General features: G+C 49.4%; 1 pseudogene; it reads left to right on the top strand.

Moving 5' to 3' along the window:
- Nucleotides 1-986: 986 nt before the first annotated feature.
- Nucleotides 987-17,366, top strand: LOC135538976 (neutral amino acid transporter A-like; annotated as a pseudogene).
- The last annotated feature ends 1,930 nt before the right edge of the window (nt 17,367-19,296 follow it).

Raw genomic sequence — 19,296 nt, 5'->3', positions numbered from 1 at the left:
TGTCCTATGTTCTGATGTCCTATGTTCTGATATCCTATGTTTTATGTTCTGATGTCCTGTGTTTTATGTTCTGATGTCCTATGTTCTGTTGTTCTATGTTCTGATGTCCTATGTTCTGATATCCTATGTTTTATGTTCTGATGTCCTGTGTTTTATGTTCTGATGTCCTATGTCTTGTTGTTCTATGTTCTGATGTTCTATGTTCTGATGTTCTATGTTCTGATGTCCTATGTTCTAATGTTCTGATGTTCTGCTGCCCTATGTTATGATGTTCTGTGTTATGATGTTCTGTGTTATGATGTTCCTGTGTTAAAATGTTATGAACTGTGTTTTTTTAATATATATATTTTTTAAACTAACAACCATACATAAACAAACTGTGTTATGTGTTCTATGTAGGTTCCTGTGGGCACAGAACCAGATGGTATGAACATCTTGGGCCTGGTTCTCTTTGCCATGGTGTTCGGTGTGGCACTGAGGAAGCTGGGAGAGGAAGGGGAGGAGCTCATACGCTTCTTCAACGCTTTCCAATGAAGCCACCATGGTGCTGGTGTCCTGGATCATGTGGTGAGTGACCTTAAACAACCCAGATCATGTGATTAGCCTCTCCTGGTTCCCAAGACTATTCCCAAGGGAAAACAAGAGGATCTTCTGATGGCTCACTAGATAAAGTCTGTACTGTTTATTCCTTAAGAACTGCAGGAGGTGTTGTAGGCTATTGACGCTATGCATTTGACACTGACATGAGAAGCTACTTTTTGACTGGGAAGCTGCCTACTTATGTAGAATCAAATTAAACATGTAATTACATTTCTGATAAATGTTTTAGCTTTTCCTTTCAAATAAATCTGCAGCAAAAATAGATATTCTGTTAGTCATCACCTCACCAAATACATTCTATATTTCTCCTACCTGTGGCACGTCCTGCTCGGTATCATGTTCCTGGTGGGTAGTAAGATAGTGGAGATGGAGGATGTGGTTCTGTTATGACCAGTCTGGGGAAATACATATTTGCCTCCGTCCTGGGTCATATCATCCACGGGGGGGTCATCCTGCCTCTCATCTACTTTGGGTTCACACGCAAGAACCCCTTCAGCTTCCTGTCCGGCCTCATCACGCCCTTCACCACCGCCTTCGCCACCTGCTCCAGGTAGGCCTCTGTTACTGTATCCCTCCACCAGTCCAGGTACTATCCCTCCACTAGTCCTGGTACTATCCCTCCACTAGTCCTGGTACTATCCCTCCACCAGTCCAGGTACTATCCCTCCACCAGTCCACGTACTATCCCTCCACTAGTCCTGGTACTATCCCTCCACCAGTCCAGATACTATCCCTCCACCAGTCCAGGTACTATCCCTCCACCAGTCCTGGTACTATCCCTCCACCAGTCCAGGTACTATCCCTCCACTAGTCCTGGTACTATCCCTCCACCAGTCCAGGTACTATCCCTCCACCAGTCCTGGTACTATCCCTCCACCAGTCCTGATACTATCCTTCCACCAGTCCAGATACTATCCCTCCACTAGTCCTGATACTATCCTTCCACCAGTCCAGATACTATCCCTCCACTAGTCCTGATACTATCCCTCCACCAGTCCAGGTACTATCCCTCCACCAGTCCAGGTACTATCCTCCACCAGTCCAGGTACTATCCTCCACCCAGTCCAGATACTATCCCTCCACTAGTCCTGTTCTATCCCTCCACCAGTCCAGGTACTATCTCACCCAGTCAGGTACTGTCCCTCCACCAGTCCAGGTACTATCCTCCCACTGAATCCTGGTACTATCCCTCCCACCAGTCCCAGGTACTATCCTCCACCAGTCCAGTTATCCTCCACCAGTCCCAGGTACTATCCCTCCACCAGTCCAGGTACTATCCCTCCACCAGTCCAGGTACTATCCCTCCACCAGTCTCAGGTACTATCCCTCCACTAGTCTGATACTGGATACTATCCCTCCACCAGTCCAGATACTATCCCTCACTAGTCCTGATACTATCCTTCCACCAGTCCAGATACTATCCCTCCACCAGTCCAGGTACTATCCCTCACTCAGGTACTATCCCTCCACCAGTCCTGGTACTATCCCTCCCACTGGTCTCCACCCAGTCCAGGTACTATCCCTCCACCAGTCCTGGTACTGTCCTCCACCAGTCCTGGTACTATCCCTCACACCAGTCCAGGTACTATCCCTCAGTCCAGGTACATCCTCCACTATCCTGGTACCCCTCCCCCAGTCCTGGTACTATCCTCCACTGGTCATCCCCTCCTCCACTAGTCCAGTACTATCCCTCCACTAGTCCTGGTACTATCCCTCCACTAGTCCAGGTAGTATCCCTCCACCAGTCCAGGTACTATCCCTCCACCAGTCCATGTACTATCCCTCCACCAGTCGGGTACTATCCCTCCACCAGTCCTGGTACTATCCCTCCACCAGACCAGGTACTATAACCAATGTTTAGGTCACTGGTTTATATAGTGGCAAAGGACACAGGTGTCTGTAATCATGGCCTGGTGTGGCCTGATATCATTGGTTAATTCTCAGATATAAAAATAACATATCAAAAACATGATTGATTTATACGATCATAGATACAATTTGGCTACATAAGCCTACAAACATTTACAACAGCAAAATCACAAGAATGGCTTCATATCAGAGTCGTTGAGACCGAAGGAAGCAAGACTCTTTAAATTAAAGATCCAGGCAGCCTCTCATTTTGAACAATAAATTGTGGAGGTCACCCCTCTCTCTAGGGAGGGAGACCTTTTCAATACCGATATAACGCAGTGACGAAATCCAGTAGTTTTCTTCTTCAAAAGTGGGCCGCAACTGGGTATATGATGCTCCGGGGTGTTATTTTAATTAAGTGCTTTGTTTTACCCATCATTTTACCACAAAGACAAGCTATATGATAAATACTTTGTCTTAGTGGAGCACGTGATAACACCTTGATTGGGATCTGTTTCCTGTTACAAGGATCTACATTTGTAAGTGCCATTGCGTGAGCACAGCCATTACACTTGTAGTTTCCATCCAGTAGGGGTGCAAATAGACATTGTGCAGGGATATCTTGGGGTGGTAAATCAGAGTTTATCAATTGATCTCTGAGATTTCTGCCCAGCGAGAATACGATCAAGGGAGGGTCCAAAAACACATTACTGATACTATTATCTGAGCTTAGAATGTGCCAATATATGTGAACGATTCCCTTAATTTGTTCAGAGCACCTTGAATAGCGGGTAGTTAGAACGCAAGAATATTTATGTTTGTGAGACTGTCCTTGAAAAAGATCATGTCTCGGTTTGCTTTGAATTTTCTCAATGGCAGTATTAATCTGACCATTTATGTACCCCCTCCTGGAATTTTCCTTGCGTCTCAGCCATATTTCTGTCAAAATGTAAGGGTCCTGTGTGTAGCTGGTGTAGAGAGTCAGGCGCAGGACAGCAAATATGAGTAATCAACGTACTTTTAACTAAAAATGACAAATGTACAAAGTAACATCACGAGCACACCATGGCCGGACCCATACGTAAACAATCATCACAAAATACAACATACAGAACAGAGGTTAATAATAAACAGATAATTGATTGAGTGAAGCCAGGTGCGGAAGACAAAGACAGAACAATGGAAAATGAAAGTGGATCGGCGGTGGCTGAAAGCCAGTGACGCCGCCCAATAGGGAGAGGCTGACATGAAGTCGTGACAGGTACCCCCCTTGACCGCGTCTCCAGCAGTGCGCCGACACCGACCTCGGGGACGACCGGAGGACGGGCGCAGGGCGATCCGGATGGAGACAGTGGAAATTCTGCAGCAACGAAGGGTCCAAGGCGTCTCCACCGGCACACCAACATCTCTCTGGACGGACCGTATCCATCCCACTCCATGAGGTACTGAAGGCCCCTCTCCGACGCCTCGAGTCCAGGATGGAACCCGGAGCAACATATGCCTCCCAGATCCCGACATGAACTGGGGATCCCGATCCAGGAGACTATGTCCTCAGGCACCCCGTAGTGCCGGAAGACGTGAGTGAACAGGGCCTTCGCAGTCTGTAGGGCTGTAGGGAGACCGGGCAGAGGAAGGAGACGGCAGGACTGATCCACAACGACCAGGATCGTGGTGTTGCCCTGTGAGGGAGGAAGATGCATCAGGAAGTCCACCGACAGGTGCGACCACGGCTGTTGTGGAACGGGTAAGGGTTGTAACTTCCCTCTGGGCAAGTGCCTGGGAGCCTTGCACTGGGCGCACACTGAGCAGGAGGAAACAATCCTCACGTCCTTGGCCAAGGTGGGCCACCAGTACTTCCCACTAAGGCAACGCACCGTCCGACCGATGCCAGGATGACCAGAGGAGGGTGACGTGTGAGCCCAATAGATCAAACGGTTGCGGACAGCAGACGGAACGTACAGGCGCCCAGCTGGACACTGGGGGGGAGTGGGCTCTGTGCGTAACGCCCGCTCGATGTCCGCGTCCAGCTCCCACATCACCGGTGCCACCAGGCAAGAGGCCGGAAGTATGGGAGTGTGATCCATGGACCGCTCCTCTGTGTCATACATCTGGGACAGTGCATCTGTCTTAGCGTTCTGGGAACCTGGTCTGTAGGACAGAGTAAAAACAAAACGGGGAAAGAATATTGCCCACCTTGCCTGGCGAGGGTTCAGTCTCCTCGCCGCCCGGATGTACTCCAGATTGCGGTGGTCAGTCCAGATGAGAAAAGGGTGTTTAGCCCCCTCAAGCCAATGTCTCCACGCCTGCAGAGCCTTGACAATAGCCAACAGCTCCAGGTCCCCCACATCATATTTTCGCTCTGCCGGACTGAGCTTCTTCGAAAAGAAAGCACAGGGGCGGAGCTTTGGTGGCGTGCCCGAGCGCTGAGAGAGCACGCCTCCAATCCCAGGCTCGGACGCATCCACCACCACAATAAACGCCAAAGAGGATCCGGATGAGCCAGCACGGGAGCCAAGGTAAACAGAGCCTTCAGGTGACCAAAGCCCTCTCCGCCTCCAGCCGACCACTGCAGCCGCACCTGTCCCCCCTTCAGCAGTGAGGTAATGGGAGCTGCTACCTGACCAAAACCCTGGATAAACCTCTGGTAGTATTTGGAAAACCCCAAAAACCACTGCACTTCCTTTACCGTTGTGGAGTTGGCCAATTACACACAGCTGAAATGCGGTCACTCCCCATCTCCACCCCTGATGTGGAAATGCAGTACCCTAAGAAGGAGACGGACTGTTGGAAGAACATACATTTCTCAGCCTTGACGTACAGGTCATGCTCCAACAGTCCACCAAGCACCTTGCGCACCAGTGACACATGCTCGGCGCGTGTAGTGGAGTATATCAGAATGTCGTCGATATACACCACTACACCCTGCCCGTGCAGGTCCCGGAAAAATCTCGTCAACAAAGGCCAGGAAGACTGATTCAGCATTCATCAACCCGTACGGCATGACGAGCTACTCATAGTGCCCTGAGGTGGTACTAAATGTCGTCTTCCACTTGTCTCCCTCCTGGATACGCATCAGGTTGTAAGCGCTCCTGAGATCCAATTTTGTGAAGAAGCGAGCCCCGTGCATTGACTCGATCGCCGTGGCGATGAGAGGCAGCGGGTAGCTGTACCTCACAGTGATCTGATTGATCCCTCGATAGTCAATACACGGGCGCAGACCTCCATCCTTCTTCACAAAAAAGAAACTCGAGGAGGCAGGTGAAGTGGAGGGCTAAATGTATCCCTGCTCCAGGGATTCGGAGACATATGTTTACATAGTCGCGGTATCTTCCTGTGACAGAGGATACACGTGAATCTGTTAGAGTTGCGTTAATTCCAATCTGGTATCAGGATAAATATAACAATGAGTCACCGATTGTATACTATGTATTTTTTATTAGCTAAGTAATAAATGGCAAATGCAATTTTTGTATATACGGGCTCACTGTAATACCACGCAGGGCAGAACAGGGAACTAACAGGATGTATGTAAACAGTGCTCTTATACTGTGATGGACATAGTTCCAACCCGTCTGTTGGCCAATCACAGTAGAGGCTGAACGTGGTTTAAACTTGCTCAGCCTGTCGCAGGCGCTCAGGCGGGTCCCCGCCTCTTGGCGCTTCTTGGAGTCCTCCCTCCGTCGATGTATAGATTCTTACTGTTCTGGTATCGCAGCCTAGTTAGAACAGTTGCTCAGTTCCTGCTATTGTGTTGTTCAGTATTTTTCCATCTCAGTTAAACCTCATGATGACCACCCCTCCCTATGCCTGCTTAACCACAACTTTGTAAGAAGTCACACCATGTGCTCAATATGGTTACATACAAACACAAGGACAAAGCATCTGCTGGGCTGTTATCTACAGTTTTGCAACATGCAGGTCACACCATGTTACTCAGTCCTTGTCACACACACACAAACAGGCAAGTAGATGTAGCAAGCAGTTGTTTACTCTCATGATGATGCTCAAGTGCACAAATGCAGATACTTCACACAGCCAACATCAGATAATATTTAATCATATATATATATATATGGTAATGGATATAATGTAACACGCAGGATCCCACAACTCCTGGGAAGTGCTGCGTCTACCAGGAGATTTATCGCACAATCTCCCCGTCGATGAGGTGGTCATTTAGTCGCCCTCTTCTTATAGAAGGCGAGAGGAGAGGAGAATCAATAAGGAAGAGGCTGATTCTCTCCTCAAGACCCTCCTGCGTCACCATGTGGAGCGGTGACCTCCCTAATCAGCCCTGACCCTAGTGGTCAACTATCTTCGGCATGCACAGTGAAGGGCATATCCACAGGAACAATGGGAATCCCGAAACTAGGAGCATATGAACAATCAATAAAATTCCCAGCTGCGCCTGAATCTACTGGTGCCTTATGCTGGGAATGCTGGGAAAACTCAGGAAATGAAATAAACACATACATGTGAGCAACAGGGGGCTCTGGGTGAGCCTGGTGCCGACTCACCTGAGGTGACACGATAGTGCCCTGCCTGCTGCCTCGACTCCCTGAGGAACCCCCCAGCACCGACCAGCAGTGGTCCCTCTGCGGCCACAGATGGTACAGGGAATGGCCCCTCCTCTGGTCACCCTAAGTGCAGCACCTCCCAGCTCCACGGGCATCGGAGCGGAGGTGCTGGGGGATGGAACTGACAGGTCCTGATCCAGACGTCCGCGGGCAGTCAGCAGGTTGTCCAGCCGGATGGACCTGTCCACCAGCTGGTCCAATGTGAGGGTGGTGTCTCGGCAGGCCAACTCCCGACAGATGTCCTTGCGCAGACTGCACCTGTAGTGATCGATCAGGGCCCTGTCGTTCCATCCCGTGCTGGCGGCCAGGGTCCGGAAGACCAAGGCAAAATCCTGCTCGCTCCTCGTCCCCTGCCTCAGGTGGAACAAACGCTCTACATAATGTTCCAACGCCGTGTCTCCCTCACTCCATACGGCGTTGGCCCACTCCAGGGCTTTGCCTGAGGGGCGGGAGACGAGGGCGGACACACTCTCACGCCCCGAAGGAGCCGGGTGGACGGTCGCCAGGTGGAGCTCCAGCTGCAGTAGGAACACCTGGCATCCGGCAGCAGTCCCATCATACTCCCTCGGGAGCGAGAGTCGAATCCCGCTGGCACCAGGTGGAAGAGGGGTGGACAGTGGCACCTGTTGTAGTGGGGTGGTGGTGAAGGTGCTGGAAAACCTCCTTCTCTCCCAACGATCCATCGTCTGCAGCAAGCGATCCATGGCTGTGCCCAGACGTTGCAACATGGTCGCGTGCTGCTGAACTCGCTCCTCCACTGCAACTGAGAGGGCGTCTGCTCCTGCTGACTCCATTCTTCGGGTGAGTGACTCTGTAAGGGTCCTGTATGTAGCTGGTGTGGAGAATCAGGCGCAGGACAGCAAATATGAGTAATCAACATTACTTTGTACATTTGTCATTTCGAGTAAAAGTACATCACGAGCGCACCACGACGGACCGGAAATACAATAAACAATCACTCACAAATACAACATGGGGAACAGAGGGTTAAATAATAAACAAGTAATTGATTGAGTGAAGCCAGGTGTGATAAGACAAAGACAGAACAAATGGAAAATGAAAAGTGGATCGGCGGTGGCTAGAAAGCCGGTGACGTCGCCCGAACAAGGAGAGGGGCCGACTTTGGCGGATGTCGTGACACGAAATCTGATTGTTTTTTGCAAATTCTTTTGATTCGACAGAATTGGCTGTAGGGCAAATTGTTTTTCCAAGGGAAGTGGGTGACAACTATCAGCCCTCAACAAACTGTTACGATCAGTAGGTGTCCTGTAAAGATCAGTAGGTGTCCTGTAAAGAGCAGTAGGTGTCCTGTAAAGATCAGTAGGTGTCCTGTAAAGATCAGTAGGTGTCCTGTAAAGATCAGTAGGTGTCCTGTAAAGATCAGTAGGTGTCCTGTAAAGATCAGTAGGTGTCCTGTAAAGATCAGTAGGTGTCCTGTAAAGATCAGTAGGTGTCCTGTAAAGATCAGTAGGTGTCCTGTAAAGATCAGCGGGTTCCTGTAAAGATCAGCAGGTGTCCTGTAAAGATCAGCGGGTTCCTGTAAAGATCAGTAGGTGTCCTGTAAAGATCAGTAGGTATCCTGTAAAGATCAGTAGGTGTCCTGTAAAGATCAGTATCCTGTAACGATCAGTAGGTGTCCTGTAAAGATCAGTAGGTGTCCCTGTAAAGACTGGGGTAGGTGTCCTGTAACGATCAGTAGGTGTCCTGTAAAGATCAGTGGTGGTGTCCTGTAAAGACTCAGTAGGTATCCTGTAAACAGTGGGTGTCCTGTAAAGATCAGTAGGTGTCCTGTAAAGATCTGTAGGTGTCCTGTAAAGAGGTGTCCTGTAAAGATCAGTGGGTGTCCCTGTAAAGATCAGTGGGTTCCTGTAAAGGTGGGTTCCTGTAAAGATCAGTGGGTTCCTGTAAAGATCAGTGGGTTCCTGTAAAGATCAGTGGGTTCCTGTAAAGATCAGTGGGTTCCTGTAAAGGTTCTGTAAAGATCAGTAGGTGGGTTCCTGTAAAGATCAGTGGGTTCCTGTAAAGGGTTCCTGCTTATCAGTGGGTTCCTGTAAAGGGTTTCCTGTAAAGATCAGTGGGTGTCCTGTAAAGATCAGTGGGTTCCTGTAAAGAGGTTCCTGTAAAGATCAGTGGGTGTCCTGTAAAGATCAGTAGGTTCCTGTAAAGATCAGTAGGTGTCCTGTAAAGATCAGTAGGTATCCTGTAAAGATCAGTAGGTGTCCTGTAAAGATCAGTGGGTTCCTGTAGGTAGGTGTCCTGTAAAGATCAGTAGGTGTCTGTAAACATCAGTGTGTCCTGTAAAGATCAGTAGGTTCCTGTAAAGATCAGTAGTGTCCTGTAAAGAGTGGGTTTTCCTGTAAAGAGCAGTAGGTGTCCTGTAAAGATCAGTGGGTGTCCTGTAAAGATCAGTAGGTGTCCTGTAAAGATCAGTAGGTGTCCTGTAAAGATCAGTAGGTTCCTGTAAAGGGTTCCTGTAAAGATCAGTGGGTTCCTGTAAAGGTGTTCCTGTAAAGATCAGTAGGTGTCCTGTAAAGATCAGTGGGTTCCTGTAAAGATCAGTAGGTGTCCTGTAAAGATCAGTAGGTGTCCTGTAAAGATCAGCGGGTTCCTGTAAAGATCAGCAGGTTCCTGTAAAGATCAGCGGGTTCCTGTAAAGATCAGCGGGTGTCCTGTAAAGATCAGCGGGTGTCCTGTAAAGATCAGTGGGTTCCTGTAAAGATCAGTAGGTGTCCTGTAAAGGGTGTCCTGTAAAGATCAGCTAGGTGTCCTGTAAAGATCAGTGGGTGTCCTGTAAAGATCAGTGGGTTCCTGTAAAGATCAGTAGGTTCCTGTAAAGATCAGTAGGTGTCCTGTAAAGATCAGTAGGTATCCTGTAACGATTAGTAGGTGTCCTGTAAAGATCAGCGGGTTCCTGTAAAGATCAGCGGGTGTCCTGTAAAGATCAGTAAAGGGTTCTGTAAAGATCAGTGGGTTCCTGTAAAGATCAGTGGGTTCCTGTAAAGATCAGTAGGTGTCCTGTAAAGATCAGTAGGTTTCTGTCCTGTAAAGATCAGTGGGTTCCTGTAAAGTGTTCCTGTAAAGATCAGTAGGTTCCTGTAAAGATCAGCGGGTTCCTGTAAAGATCAGTAGGTGTCCTGTAAAGATCAGTGGTTCCTGTAAAGATCAGTGGGTTCCTGTAAAGGGTTCCTGTAAAGATCAGTAGGTGTCCTGTAAAGATCAGTGGGTGTCCTGTAAAGATCAGTGGGTTCCTGTAAGGGTTCCTGTAAAGATCAGTGGGTTCCTGTAGATCAGTGGGTTCCTGTAAAGATCAGTAGGTGTCCTGTAACGATCGTGGGTGTCCTGTAAAGATCAGTGGGTTCCTGTAAAGGGTTCCTGTAAAGATCAGTAGGTGTCCTGTAAAGATCAGCGGGTTCCTGTAAAGATCAGTAGGTATCCTGTAAAGATCAGTGGGTTCCTGTAAAGATCAGTGGGTTCCTGTAAAGATCAGTAGGTGTCCTGTAAAGATCAGTGGGTGTCCTGTAAAGATCAGTAGGTGTCCTGTAAAGATCAGTAGGTGTCCTGTAAAGATCAGTAGGTGTCCTGTAAAGATCAGTGTATAGAACATTACCCCCTAAAGGCTCAGAAGATCAAAGAAACTGATCTGACGTGTATCAGATTACATAGTACATCTCAGATGCTCAGAACAACAGTTAAGAAAAGCATGGAATGCCTGGAGCTCTTTTGCATCACCCCTCTATAGAACAAAAATATCAGCAATATACCGTTTCCAAATAATGATGTTCGGCAATAATTGTTGTTTGAGGATTAAAAATGGACTGTTTCTCCATGTAATCCACATACAAATTAGCATAGTTAGGAGCCATGGGGATCCCATAGCTGTACCCATAGTTAGGAGCCATGGGGATTCCCATAGTAGTACCCTTCGTCTGAATAAAGAAATCATTTGGAAACATGAAGTAGTTGTGTGTGAGTACTATTTCAACCAATGTTACAATGCATGCACTGGAAGGTAGTTCATTAGGGTCACGTTGAGGAAGAAAATGTTCCATAGCTTCAATACCGCCCTCGTGTGGAATATTTGTGTATAACTACTCAACATCAAAAGTAGCTAATAAAGTATTACCAGGGAGAGGATCAAGAGATTTAATAATAGAGACCATACTGCTGGTGTCCTTTACAAAGGATGGGGGCTGTTCTGAGATCATACTGCTGGTGTCCTTTAGGAGGGGGGCTGTTCTGAGATCATACTGCTGGTGTCCTTTACAAAGGAGGGGAGTTGTTCTGCGATCATACCGCTGGTGTCCTTTACAAAGGATGGGGGCTGTTCTGAGATCATACTGCTGGTGTCCTTTACAAAGGAGGGGAGCTGTTCTGAGATCATACTGCTGGTGTCCTTTACAAAGGAGGGGAGTTGTTCTGCGATCATACCGCTGGTGTCCTTTACAAAGGATGGGGGCTGTTCTGAGATCATACTGCTGGTGTCCTTTACAAAGGAGGGGAGCTGTTCTGAGACCATACTGCTGGTGTCCTTTACAAAGGATGGGGGCTGTTCTGAGATCATACTGCTGGTGTCCTTTAGGAGGGGGGCTGTTCTGAGATCATACCGCTGGTGTCCTTTACAAAGGATGGGGGCTGTTCTGAGATCATACTGCTGGTGTCCTTTACAAAGGAGGGGAGCTGTTCTGAGACCATACTGCTGGTGTCCTTTACAAAGGATGGGGGCTGTTCTGAGATCATACTGCTGGTGTCCTTTAGGAGGGGGGCTGTTCTGAGATCATACTGCTGGTGTCCTTTAGGAGGGGGGCTGTTCTGAGGTCATACTGCTGGTGTCCTTTACAAAGGAGGAGCTGTTCTGAGATCATACTGCTGGTGTCCTTTAGGAGGGGGGCTGTTCTGAGGTCATACTGCTGGTGTCCTTTACAAAGGAGGGGAGCTGTTCTGAGATCATACTGCTGGTGTCCTTTAGGAGGGGGGCTGTTCTGAGATCATACTGCTGGTGTCCTTTACAAAGGATGGGGGCTGTTCTGAGATCATATTGCTGGTGTCCTTTACAAAGGAGGGGGGCTGTTCTGAGATCATACTGCTGGTGTCCTTTAGGAGGGGGGCTGTTCTGAGGTCATACTGCTGGTGTCCTTTACAAAGGATGGGGGCTGTTCTGAGGTCATACTGCTGGTGTCCTTTAGGAGAGGAGTTGTTCTGAGGTCATACTGCTGGTGTCCTTTACAAAGGAGGGGGGCTGTTCTGAGATCATACTGCTGGTGTCCTTTACAAAGCAAGGAGACATGGGCAGGGCTCAATATCTTGCTTGAAAAATTGAAGACACTCAGTCCCGTGGGTTCTAGGACCGTGTGAGCGGTCTCCTCTGCCTCTGGTAGTCGTTTCTTCTTACCCCGTCGGGTGAGGCATCTCGTCGGTGCGCGTGTCCACGGCTACCTCCGCCCTTCCGTCCGTCCAGTCTCTCGTTGGATAGACATCTGCCACTGGAAGCAGATGAGGCGCTGGTTGTAGTGTTGGTCAGACGGGCTGGATAGAAGGAAGCGGCATCCCTCCAGCGTCTGCCATGGAGAGGAGGAGCAGGACCTCTTGTCAGGGTTTCTCCAGAAGTAGACTTTATCCTTGGCCTTGTCTTTTTTGTCGTGGTTGAATATCTTGATTTTAAGTTCCTTTATTTCTGTAGACAACTTGTCCTGGAGCGCTCGGTTAGTTGTCATCAGTTCATTGAATATACCATCATCATTAACGGCTCCTTGCAGAGCTGTGCGTTTCTCTTCAATCGTGTTATCCATTTCAATCAAATGCTTTTTCAACTGCTCAACAATTATCTTATCATGTTCCCTTTGGCTGTATTCACAGTGATCGTGTTTGGGTCTTTGACCAGTGTCAGGAAAATAATGATCATTCCACATCGTTTAAGAGCTTTTGCAGAGGATTCAGATCAACTCAAACACACAAAGCAGCCAATCAGCGTACAGACAGTAATAAACATGAACAAGCCAGTGTGACCTGGTTACCCAGTAAATCCATCCACCTCTATGAACCCAGTGTGACCTGATTACCCAGTAAATCCCTCCACTTCTGTGAACCCAGTGTGACCTGATTACCCAGTAAATCCATCCACCTCTATGAACCCAGTGTGACCTGATTACCCAGTAAATCCCTCCACTTCTGTTAACCCAGTGTGACCTGATTACCCAGTAAATCCTCCACTTCTGTGAACCCAGTGTGACCTGGTTACCCAGTAAATCCCTCCACTTCTGTGAACCCAGTGTGACCTGATTACCCAGTAAATCCTCCACTTCTGTGAACCCAGTGTGACCTGGTTACCCAGTAAATCCATCCACCTCTATGAACCCAGTGTGACCTGATTACCCAGTAAATCCATCCACCTCTATGAACCCAGTGTGACCTGATTACCCAGTAAATCCCTCCACTTCTGTGAACCCAGTGTGACCTGGTTACCCAGTAAAATCCTCCACTTCTGTGAACCCAGTGTGACCTGGTTACCCAGTAAATCCCTCCACTTCTGTGAACCCAGTGTGACCTGGTTACCCAGTAAATCCCTCCACTTCTGTGAACCCAGTGTGACCTGGTTACCCAGTAAATCCTCCACTTCTGTGAACCCAGTGTGACCTGGTTACCCAGTAAATCCCTCCACTTCTGTGAACCCAGTGTGACCTGGTTACCCAGTAAATCCCTCCACTTCTGTGAACCCAGTGTGACCTGGTTACCCAGTAAATCCCTCCACTTCTGTGAACCCAGTGTGACCTGATTACCCAGTAAATCCTCCACTTCTGTGAACCCAGTGTGACCTGATTACCCAGTAAATCCCTCCAACTCTATGAACACAGTCCATTAGCAGGGCATTGCTAGCAGGCTTTATCTCCAAGGCTACACCCCACCCTATTCCCTCTATAGTGCACTACTTTTGACTAGAGCCTGAACATACACCTGGGCTCTGGTCAAAAGCAGTGCCATTTGGGACACACTCATCGTCTCCAAGTATCCTCTGCTGTAAGTGACCTAAACCTTTGGCTGAGTTGTTCCACCCTCAATCTTCAGACTCTGGACCCCACCACCTCTTTATCTAATCCACGGGGAGACAGGACATTCCGTGCTTCTACACCTGCATTGCTTGCTGTTTGGGGTTTTAGGCTGGGTTTCTGTACAGCACTTTGAGATATCAGCTGATGTATGAAGGGCTATATAAATACAATTTTATTTGATTTGGAGGGTCTTTACCATAGCAATAGAATGAGTAGAATGGCTTGTAACCTGACTTCTATTCATTCTAGTTCTGTGGTCCTTACCCTCTCTCTGTATGGAAAGGTTTTTGGTTCAAGTTACACTACAATACGTTTTTCAGGTCTCTCTCTCTCTCTCTCTCTCTCTCTTTCATTCTCTCTCTATTTCTCTCCCCTTCCTTCTCTTGCTATTCAATACATCTTAACTTGCAGAATACTCATGTACATCTTGTCAAAGCAGAGGAACTGAAGTTGCTAGTAAAGTACAGTAAAATGTTCGAGATGAATATGCTGTAATTGAACCACAGTGTCCTGTATCTCTCTCAGCTCGGCGACCCTGCCCTCCATGATGAAGTGTGTAGAGGAGAACAACGGAGTGGACAAGCGGATCAGTCGTTTCATCCTTCCCATCGGAGCCACCGTCAACATGGACGGGGCGGCCATCTTCCAGTGCGTCGCGGCTGTCTTCATCGCTCCAGCTCAACAACATAGAGCTCAACGCCGGTCAGATCTTCACCATCCTGTGAGTGGGGTGGGGTCAGAAGGAATGGTGGGTGGGGACAGAAGGAATGGTGGGTGGGGACAGGAGGAATGGTGGGTGGGGACAGAAGGAATGGTGGGTGGGGTCAGAAAGAATGGTGGGTGGGGACAGAAGGAATGGTGGGTGGGGACAGAAGGAATGGTGGGTGGGGACAGAAGGAATGGTGGGTGGGGACAGAAGGAATGGTAGAATGGTGGGTGGGGTCAGAAGGAATGGTGGGTGGGGACAGAAGGAATGGTAGAATGGTGGGTGGGGTCAGAAGGAATGGTAGAATGGTGGGTGGGGACAGAAGGAAGGGTGGGTGGGTGGGGACAGAAGGGTGGGTGGGGTCAGGAGGAATGGTGGGTGGGTCAGAAAGAATGGTGGGTCGGGTCAGAAGGAAGGGTGGGTGGAGACAGAAGGATTGGTAGAATGGTGGATGGAGTCAGAAGGAATGGTGGGTGGGGTCAGAAGGAAGAGTGGGTGGGGTCAGAAAGAATGGTGGGTCGGGTCAGAAGGAAGGGTGGATGGGGACAGAATGAATGGTAGAATGGTGGGTGGGGTCAGAAGGAATGGTAGAATGGTGGGTGGAGACAGAAGGAATTGTAGAATGGTGGTTGGGACAGAAGGAATGGTAGAATGGTGGGTGGGGTCAGAAGGATGGGTGGGGTCAGAAGGAATGGTAGAATGGTGGGTGGGGACAGAAGGAAGGGTAGAATGGTGGGTGGAGACAGAAGGAATTGTAGAATGGTGGTTGGGACAGAAGGAATGGTAGAATGGTGGGTGGGGTCAGAAGGAAGGGTGGGTGGGGTCAGAAGGAAGGGTGGGGTCAGAAGGAATGGTAGAATGGTGGGTGGGGACAGAAGGAAGGGTGGGTGGGGACAAGGAAGGATGGGTGGGGTCAGAAGGAATGGTGGGTGGGGACAGAAGGAATGGTGGGTGGGGACAGAAGGAAGGGTGGGTGGGGACAGAAGGAATGGTGGGTGGGGACAGAAGGAATGGTAGAATGGTGGGTGGGGTCAGAAGGAATGGTGGGTGGGGACAGAAGGAATGGTAGAATGGTGGGTGGGGTCAGAAGGAATGGTAGAATGGTGGGTGGGGACAGAAGGAAGGGTGGGTGGGTGGGGACAGAAGGGTGGGTGGGGTCAGGAGGAATGGTGGGTGGGTCAGAAAGAATGGTGGGTCGGGTCAGAAGGAAGGATGGGTGGAGACAGAAGGATTGGTAGAATGGTGGATGGGGTCAGAAGGAATGGTGGGTGGGGTCAGAAGGAAGAGTGGGTGGGGTCAGGAAGAATGGTGGGTTGGGTCAGAAGGAAGGGTGGATGGGGACAGAATGAATGGTGGGTCGGGTCAGAAGGAATGGTAGAATGGTGGGTGGGGTCAGAAGGAATGGTGGGTGGGTCAGAAAGAATGGTGGGTCGAGTAAGAAGGAAGGGTGGGTGGGGACAGAAGGAAGGGTGGGTGGGGACAGAAGGAATGGTAGAATGGTGGGTGGGGACAGAAGGAATGGTAGAATGGTGGGTGGAGACAGAAGGAATTGTAGAATGGTGGTTGGGACAGAAGGAATGGTAGAATGGTGGGTGGGGTCAGAAGGAAGGGTGGGTGGGGTCAGAAGGAAGGGTGGGGTCAGAAGGAATGGTAGAATGGTGGGTGGGGACAGAAGGAATGGTAGAATGGTGGGTGGGGACAGAAGGAAGGATGGGTGGGGTCAGAAGGAATGGTGGGTGGGAATAGAAGGAAGGGTGGGTGGGGACAGAAGGAAGGGTGGGTGGGGTCAAAGAATGGTGGGTGTGGACAGAAGGAAGGGTGGGTGGGGACAGAAGGAAGGGTGGGTGGGAATAGAAGGAAGGGAGGGTGGGGACAGAAGGAAGGGTGGGTGGGGTCAAAGAATGGTGGGTGTGGACAGAAGGAAGGGTGGGTGGGGACAGAAGGAATGGTGGGTCGGGTCAGAAGGAAGGGTGGGTGGGTGGGGACAGAAGGAAGGGTGGGTGGGTGGGGACAGAAGGAATGGTGGATGGGGACAGAAGGAATGGTAGAATGGTGGGTGGGGTCAGAAGGAAGGGTGGGTGGGGACAGAAGGAAGGGTGGGTGGGGTCAGAAGGAATGGTGGGTGGGGACAGAAGGGTGGGTGGGGATAGAAGGAATGGTAGAATGGTGGGTGGGGACAGAAGGAAGGGTGGGTGGGGACAAAAGGGATGGTCGGGGTCAGAAGGAAGGGTGGGTGGGTGGCGACAAAAGGGTGGGTGGGGACAGAAGGAAGGGTGGGTGGGGACAGAAGAAAGGGTGGGTGGGGACAGAAGGAAGGGTGGGTGGGGACAGAAGAAAGGGTGGGTGGGGACAGAAGGAAGGGTGGAATTTTGCCACCCTGTGTCTGATGCTCTGACAATGTATCACATGCAGTGGCTCTGTCCCCACAGTGTGACAGCCACAGCGTCCAGTGTGGGCGCAGCGGGCATCCCAGCCGGGGGCATCATCACCATCGCCATCATCCTGGAGGCTATCGGCCTGCCCACCAACGACCTGTCACTCATGCTGGCCGTCGACTGGATCGTGTGAGTAACACATGTACAGTATAGAGAACCAATACAGCAAACACACGCACATGCACGCACACACACACACACATACAGACAAGCACACACACACACAGACAAGCATACACACATGGACAGAAACATTTATGTACATTTGCATGGACATGCGCACATATGTACAAACACACACACATAGACACACTCTTAATGTACTCACTCATTTTGGCCTGCTATATCTAAATATCAGGTGTTATTTCCAGTAAGATACAGTAGACCTGTACAGTAGACAGTAGACCTGTACAGTAGACAGTAGACCTGTACAGTAGACCTGTACAGAAGACCTGTACAGTAGACCTGTACAGAAGACCTGTACAGTAGACAGTAGACCTGGACAGTAGACAGTAAACCTGTACAGTAGACCTGGACAGTAGACAGTAGACCTGTACAGTAGACCTGGACAGTAGACAGTAGACCTGTACAGTAGACAGTAGACCTGTACAGTAGACCTGGACAGTAGACAGTAGACCTGGACAGTAGACAGTAGACCTGTATAGTAGACAGAAGACCTGTACAGTAGACAGTAAACCTGTACAGTAGACAGTAGACCTGTACAGTAGACCTGTACAGTAGACAGTAGACCTGTACAGTAGACAGTAGACCTGTACAGTAGACAGTAGACCTGGACAGTAGACAGAAGACCTGGACAGTAGACAGAAGACCTGGACAGTAGACAGTAGACCTGGACAGTAGACCTGGACAGTAGACAGTAGACCTAGACAGTAGACAGTGGACCTGTACAGTAGACAGTAGACCTAGACAGTAGACCTGTACAGTAGACAGTAGACCTGTACAGTAGACAGTAGACCTGGACAGTAGACAGAAGACCTGGACAGTAGACAGAAGACCTGGACAGTAGACAGAAGACCTGGACAGTAGACAGTAGACCTGGACAGTAGACCTGGACAGTAGACAGTAGACCTAGACAGTAGACAGTAGACCTGTACAGTAGACAGTAGACCTAGACAGTAGACCTGTACAGTAGACAGTAGACCTGGACAGTAGACAGTAGACCTGGACAGTAGACAGTAGACCTGGACAGTAGACCTGTACAGTAGACAGTAGACCTGTACAGTAGACCTGTACAGTAGACAGTAGACCTGTACAGTAGACAGTAGACAGTAGACCTGTACAGTAGACAGTAGACCTGTACAGTAGACAGTAGACCTGGACAGTAGACAGTAGACCTGGACAGGAGACAGTAGACCTGGACAGTAGACAGTAGACCTGGACAGTAGACAGTAAACCTGTACAGTAGACCTGGACAGTAGACAGTAGACCTGTACAGTAGACCTGGACAGTAGACAGTAGACCTGTACAGTAGACCTGGACAGTAGACAGTAGACCTGGACAGTAGACAGTAGACCTGTACAGTAGACAGAAGACCTGTACAGTAGACAGTAAACCTGTACAGTAGACAGTAGACCTGTACAGTAGACCTGTACAGTAGACAGTAGACCTGTACAGTAGACAGTAGACCTGTACAGTAGACAGTAGACCTGGACAGTAGACAGAAGACCTGGACAGTAGACAGAAGACCTGGACAGTAGACAGTAGACCTGGACAGTAGACCTGGACAGTAGACAGTAGACCTAGACAGTAGACAGTAGACCTGTACAGTAGACAGTAGACCTAGACAGTAGACCTGTACAGTAGACAGTAGACCTGTACAGTAGACAGTAGACCTGGACAGTAGACAGAAGACCTGGACAGTAGACAGAAGACCTGGACAGTAGACAGAAGACCTGGACAGTAGACAGTAGACCTGGACAGTAGACCTGGACAGTAGACAGTAGACCTAGACAGTAGACAGTAGACCTGTACAGTAGACAGTAGACCTAGACAGTAGACCTGTACAGTAGACAGTAGACCTGGACAGTAGACAGTAGACCTGGACAGTAGACCTGTACAGTAGA

Source organism: Oncorhynchus masou, unplaced genomic scaffold (genome assembly GCF_036934945.1).
Source record: "Oncorhynchus masou masou isolate Uvic2021 unplaced genomic scaffold, UVic_Omas_1.1 unplaced_scaffold_2898, whole genome shotgun sequence".
In the NCBI taxonomy this organism is placed as follows: Eukaryota; Metazoa; Chordata; class Actinopteri; order Salmoniformes; family Salmonidae; genus Oncorhynchus; species Oncorhynchus masou.
Note: the sequence above shows the minus strand (reverse complement) of the source record. Positions and strands in the feature narration are given on the sequence as shown.